Source organism: Chrysochloris asiatica, unplaced genomic scaffold (assembly GCF_000296735.1).
Source record: "Chrysochloris asiatica unplaced genomic scaffold, ChrAsi1.0 scaffold00056, whole genome shotgun sequence".
In the NCBI taxonomy this organism is placed as follows: domain Eukaryota; kingdom Metazoa; phylum Chordata; class Mammalia; order Afrosoricida; family Chrysochloridae; genus Chrysochloris; species Chrysochloris asiatica.
In genome coordinates this window covers 1,669,692-1,676,356 of record NW_006408574.1, presented here as the reverse complement: position 1 = coordinate 1,676,356, position 6,665 = coordinate 1,669,692, and positions in this window count along the sequence as shown.

Below are 6,665 nucleotides of genomic sequence, written 5' to 3'. Positions count from 1 at the left end.
GTCACCTTCACGGGGGGAGGGGGGCCGCCCTGTGTCCAGGTGTACTGCAGGGGGGGCCGCCCTGTATCCGGGTGTAGTGCACGGGAGTGGGGGCCGCCCTGTGTCCAGCCTGGGTGACTGAAGTTCTTCTGAAATGATTCTTGGTGCAGATGTGGGTGGAGTCAGCTGCCACTCTGCCCTCTGGGGGGTGGGGCTTCCAGTACAAATGAGAGCCACAGAGTTGGGATGCCCTAGAGTGGTCTTTGAGATATAGCCCTTTGGGATTTTCTTAGCTGGTTGAGGTTCAGGGGTCAGCAGGACTGGGGCACTGTTTGGGGAGCTGAGGCTGGCTGGTGTCAGGGGACATATTGGGGAGGAGCCTGCTCTGGGGCCTGGTAAACAACTGAGAGGAGGGGAGGGGAGGAACCCCTGCTCAGGGTGGGAGGGCGGAGCAGAGTGGTAAGGATCCACCACCTTGGGGTTCTTGGTCCTGTTGATACATAAGCCGAGTGGGGATGGAATGCGGGCAGCCGATGACCTTGGGTTTCCCACTGCGACCCTCCCCACTCCAGTGGAGTTTGAGCTGAGAAAAGATAATGGCTGAGCCCACAGGGGGAGGGCTGTCCATGTGGGGACATGGCTGTGTTCTGAGGGGGCGAGCAGAAGGAAATGTTTTGTTGCCAGGCCCTTGGTGAGTTTCACCTGCTGAAAGCTGAACCTCTCACGGTGGGGTACCACCCTCAGGCTCTCTGCAGCCTCCACCAGGCCCCCACTGGATCGCCGCAGGCAGGAGGAGGGTTCCATTCTCAGCTGGTGGAGTGGATTCGGATCCGGAAGTCAGGTGCTGCGCACAGAGTAGAATTGTGCCCCAGAGCGCTTTCAGGGCCCCTGCCGGGGCTGTCTTCACAGGTGCCTGTATAAATGGATCTGAATCGACAACCTTTCGGTTAACAGTGAATGTTAAGCCGTCTGCACCACCAGGAGACTTTGTGAATTTCCCACCTCCTGGTGTGGTTCTGCAAGGCCAGCAGTTCGAATCTATCAGCCGCTTCATGGGAGAAAGATGAGGCTTTCTGCTCCTGTAAAGATTTACAGCCTCGGAAAACTTATACAGGATGCCTATAACATACGCACAACCACATACACACCACCAGCTGGTGTGGTGCTGTAGGATAAACATTGGACTGCAAATCACAAGGTTGGTGGTTCAAACCCACCAGCTGCTCCTTGGAAACCTTATACAGGGTCCCTATGTGTCAGAACCGACTCTAGTGTTCAACAGCAATAACACCGTTCGTTGCTTCACAACCTCTGGGTCCTGGCCATTTGTGGGAGCCCTGGGCTAGCGGTTTGCCCGGTATGGCCCTGGCTCTGGTCAGTACCTGGTAACTGGAGTCACTGGACTGAGCACACAGGATCAGGAGATGTTTATTAAGGGAGGGGGCCAGAGGTCTGGGCTGCTTGCTCCAGGAAGGGGCAGGTGGTGCGCAGGCTCCAGGGTGCCAGAAAATTTCCTATCCTTCAGGGAAGGGGGCGCACCCTCTGGGAGGCCCTGTGGGAAGAGGGGCGTGGCAGAACTGCAGGTGGGGTCAGCGGGCTTTTCCATGGCTAGTAGCATTAACTGGAGCTGGCACGCGGCTGTTGGCATTGTGGGCACCTGCTCACGCCCCGCTGCAGTCCCTGGGGAATCTGGTTTCGCACTTGGCCTGCCATCCTCCCTAGTGCCCGGCCTGCAGACAGCAGTCTGTGGAGACAGCAGGAGGCTGCTCAGACAAGGCCGTCACTCCCAAGTCACGGCCATGCAGGGGAGGAAGAGGCGGTCACCTACCAGCCTTGGTAAAGTTGATGATGTTCTCCACCCTAAGTCCATGGCTTGCTTTTTTTTTTTTTTCCTTAAATGTTTTATTGTGAATTATGTGATAGTTTACATGGGAGAACATTAGTTTTACATTCATTCTATTGTAGTTACAATCCCCTCCATGCAATCCTTCCCCCGTACCCCCCAGGTCTTCAGCACACAGTTGCTCTCCCTCTCTGGATCTAAAGTCTCCAGCTGCTCCATCGCTCCACGTCATCATCTCTGGCTCCATTTCAGGCATCACTGCTTTTCTCTCTGCTCTTCTCCCTTGATGGTCCTAGGGACCTCTGCTCCTAGACTGAAAAGTTAATCACTCCCCTCCTTGCTATAAAACATCTACCTTTACATTTCCAACCCTCACAATCAGTCCTGATAACAATTATTCACTATTGTATCTCAAGAGACCCACCTGTATTTCATTTCATCAACCCTGCCTAGACAGATTGAATACTACTCACCAGAGATTCTACCTTCCTCCAGGCCCTGTGGATCTAGGTTCCCTCTTGAAAGCTTGTAAGCCAGTCACTTCTTGCCTTTGTAGCCCCCCACCCCCCATTTTGGGTATCCAATGTCCAAGTTGCCCATCCCTGTCTACTCTGTGTGTGGAGGGGGTGGGAATGATTCTTGCTGTAAGGACTTGTTCCTTCTTTTGAGCTACTGCTTCCATAGGTGTAGGTCAAGGTCATCAAATTGTATGAGAATACTTTTTTTTTTCCCTCTTCTTTTTACTTCTGGTTGAGCTCTGATCATCCAGTCACTGAAGCCAGGACAAGTGGGTATTATCTGCAAGTGTGGGTGTTCTTATGCATATGCCCTCTCTTCTTATCAGCTGGACGCTTCACTCTCCACTCTAGTCCACTGTGGCTATGTCACTGACTCTGGGCCCATGAGTCCTCAGGTCTTGCCACACTGCTGGCTGAGCAGGTCTCCACCTGGGTTCACAGAAGTCTATTGAACGTTGTAAGGTCCATGGCTTTTATAGTAAGTGTTAAACATCTGCTGCACAGCCTGGCTCACATCTGGGTGCCGCCCTGCGGACATAGTGAAGGGATTGTGTAGGGTGTAGGTATGATTGGGGGCAGGGCCTTCCCATGACCTGGTTAGGAGACTTCATGCCTGGGGCTTACTCAGGAGACAGGGCCCCCTAGGACCAGCACTGTTCAGGGTGAGCTCCTTGCTGGCTCACTGTGGACCCTTGTGCCTCATCTGCTCTTTGGTTTCATGTTGACTGAGGGGTGATAGAATGTTTGCTGGGGCTTTGGATTCCCAACAAACTTGCTTAAAAGACATAGGGTCCCCAATGTGTTCAGATTCCAGGTCCATCACCCGGTGTGGTGTTGCCCAGAAGCTGGCCAGAATTCCTGCTGTCTTTAGCACCGCCTTCTTACATTGAGTTAAGTCCCCAACATAGCTCCTCCCACAGGGATGGATTAGCTGTGAGCATCAGTTAAAACAACCCTGGTGGGGCAAGGAGGTAGGAAAATCCTGACATAATGTGGGCGTGGCCTGGGGCCCTGGATGATGGGAACCAGCAGTAGCGCAATGTCAGAGCCCAGCATGGGTGGGCGGATGCTGTCAGACCTATTCAGACTCATAGTGATCCTACGTGCGTGCGTGCAACAGAACAAAACACTGCCAGGTCCTGCACCATCCACGCAATTATTACGGCCACTGTGTCAGGTCATCTCATCGTGAGTCTTTGTCTTTTTTGCTGACCAGAGGGTCAAGCTTGATGTCCTTCTCCAGGGACTGGTACCTCTTGATAATGTGTGTGCAGTCCATGAGCTGAAGGTTCACCACGTTGGCTTCTAAGGGACATTTTGGCTGTACTTCTTCCAAGATGAATTTGTTTATTCTTTTAAGCAGCTCATGTATATTCAATATTCTCCTCCAACTCCATAACTCAAATGTGTCTTTCTCACTCACTATCCAGTTTTCACATACCTGTGAGGCTATTGGAAATACCACGGCTTGGGTCAGACACACCGTGGTACTCAAAGTCTTTGCTCTTCAACACATAAATGAGCTCATTTGCAGCAGATTTGCCCCATACAATGCGTTGTTTGATTTCTTCACTGTTGTTTCCATGAACTTTGATTGTGGATCTAAAAAGGAAGTCCGTGAAGAATGACCACATGCGTGACATTTGGTCCCATTGTGAGGGTTTTTGTCTTCTTTACATGGATTTGTAATCCAGGCTGGAGCCTGTAGTCTTGGGTTTCTAACAATAAGTGCTTCAAATCCTCTTCGCTTCCAGCAAACAAGGTTGTGCTTTCTGCTCAGTGCGTGTTGCCAACCTGCATGTCACTAAATGTGAGTGTTTAAGAGTACCAACGTCCCCTGACTCCTCCATATTGTAAGAGAGGACATTGCGACACCGAAAATGCAGCTGAGAGAGAGAAAGGCATTGCACAAGGCATCCACCGACGTGGTCATCTGTGCCTCGTCTCTCCTGTTTGCTGGAGACCAGTCACACTGGGTCGGGGTATGCAGGGAGGCCTGGGGTCTTTGGGAAGTGGATGTTGGGCTGTGTGGTTTTATAGCGACCTGTCCCTCGTCCACAAGACTATGAGGAGGTCTCTGCTCTGCTGTGCAAGTTGGTGGCATCAGGGGCCGAAGGGGATGGAAAGGCCCAGTAGAGGTATTTGGTCTGCTGAATGGTGGACACGTGTTTACTCTGCTTTATTTACTTCATAACTGGTAACTGTTCTGTTCTCAGCTGGGCTTCATATGGCTGGTGTTCAGTGGCTGACCAGACTCTCCCCTTTCTTCTATTAGCCACAGCCCCCCTGAAAGCCCCCACAGCTTAAGCCCCTGTGAGCCTTCCCACATCCTCTCTCTTATGCCCCCCCCCCCCCATGCTATCCTGGGCTCCAGACGTTCTTCCTTAGGGTGGTTGGTTTTAAAGAGATGGCCCCACGCCTGTGTGCACGGGAGGGGAGGGCTCTGGGGGCAGCACTCACTGTAAAGTCTCCTCCCCGCTGCTCTGGGTACGGGTGCAGATCAGAAAGTGGGTCCACTTGCTCCCAGTAGACCAGCCTATGTCTGTGGATCCAGAGGGTCTGTGGTAACTGACCACGTCCAGGTCCAGCCAGACACCTGCCGGCTCATCCTCCCTGGGTCTGCTGTTGTCCTGGGGGCTGGCTGATGGCTCACCTGCCCACACTGCTTGGTGCTGGTGGTCTGTACTCTCTGTCCAGCCCATACTGGAAGCATTTCTCCATCTTAGGTGCTGTCATGGGGTGCTGGGGGCACACACCCCTTTCCCTGGGAGGGGCGACAGGGGGAGATGGTCAGGGAGGACACAGGGGTAGCTCTGGAGGGGTGGTAGGGGACTGTCAGGGAGGACACGGGGTGGCTCTGGAGGGGGTGACAGGAGACGATGGGGGTGACTCTGGGTTGCCACTTGGTCGCCCTAACTTGCTAACACTGTGCTTATATCAGAAACAGCAACTCACCACCCCACCCCCATGCCTGGTCTCTGGGTTTCCCTCACCCCTTCCTGGAGGCTGGTCCCTGAAGGGGAGTCCCACGTAGGTGATGACAGGAGCATCCTGGGCTAAGGGCCCTCCTGGTCCCCCAAAGGCCTTGTGGCTTGTGGAGGTAGAACTGCAGTTGTGTGGCCTTCACCTGGATGGAGTGGACGAAGAACCTCAGGTCTCTTGAGAGGCTGGATCTGAGCTAGCATCTTGGAGGCCATGGCCACTGAGAACCATTTGCCCACGATCTACGAGGAGGGGGCAGTAGGAGGGGCAGCTGGGTCTGGGGCCACTTGAGTCCTTGAAGGCCTTCTCCTGGCATGTTCTGTCCTGCCTCCCAGCCACCCACCTCCTTACTCTTGATGCCCGAGCCTGACTACCAGCTTCTCGTTGACGTCGGGCCTCGGGGGGCCGGTGTGCTAGAACTGCAGAGCAGACTCAGGAGAAATGACCAGGGGGTGCCTGGCAGCGCTGCACCCAGACAGTGGCTGGGGGCCCTTTTGTTCCAGGCCTCCCCACTTCGCACGATGACCTTCTACTTGTTGAGTGTTAGGCTCACTGTGTCTACACCGTCCCTTGGCCCTGTGGATGGTGATGCAGTTTTCAGGGATCCTCTTCAAGAACAAAGGACGCTGGCCGCAGGCTGGCTTCCAGGGCTGTGCTGAAGCCAGCAGGGGAGAACCTCAGGTCTGGTGTCCTTGGATTCCCCTTCCTGAATCCTCCTGCATGGGTGGGGGATAGTTTGGCACCTGGGGATCAGCAGATGGCCTCAGGGAAGGTAAGGCCTCGCTGTCTGCCAAGTCCCGTGAAATAGGATTGGGTCATGGCCACATTGCTGGGGGAATCAGGTGGGGGCAGGCTTCCTGGAGTGCTGTCCAATAGAAATGTGCATGGCTCCTGGAGCTAAGTGTATGCCTGCTTATAGCCATGGGTCTGCAGTAGCTCTAACTGGGAACGACCCGGAGAATGGCCAACAAATGGTAGGGTGCCCATACTTGGGCATGGGCATGCTGTTAGAAGGCGTCGGGAGGCTCTCACTCATGACGATTCCAGGTACCACGGTACACAGTACCGCCTGGCCCTGCCCTGCACCGCCTTCGTTTTTTGTTGATCCCGAAGTCCACCAGGTATTTTGAGCACCTTGGAGCCTTGGGGCTCATCTCCCAGCGTAATATCAGACAGGGTTTTGTTGTGGTCTGCGTGGTCTTCACTGGCTAGTTCCTAGGAATTGATGTCCAGATCTGCCTTCCAAGTCTGTCTCAGTCTGGAAGCTCTGAAACCCACTCAGCAGCAGCTTTCAGCATCGCAGCAACACTGAGCCACCAGGTACGACACTGGGACACACAGGT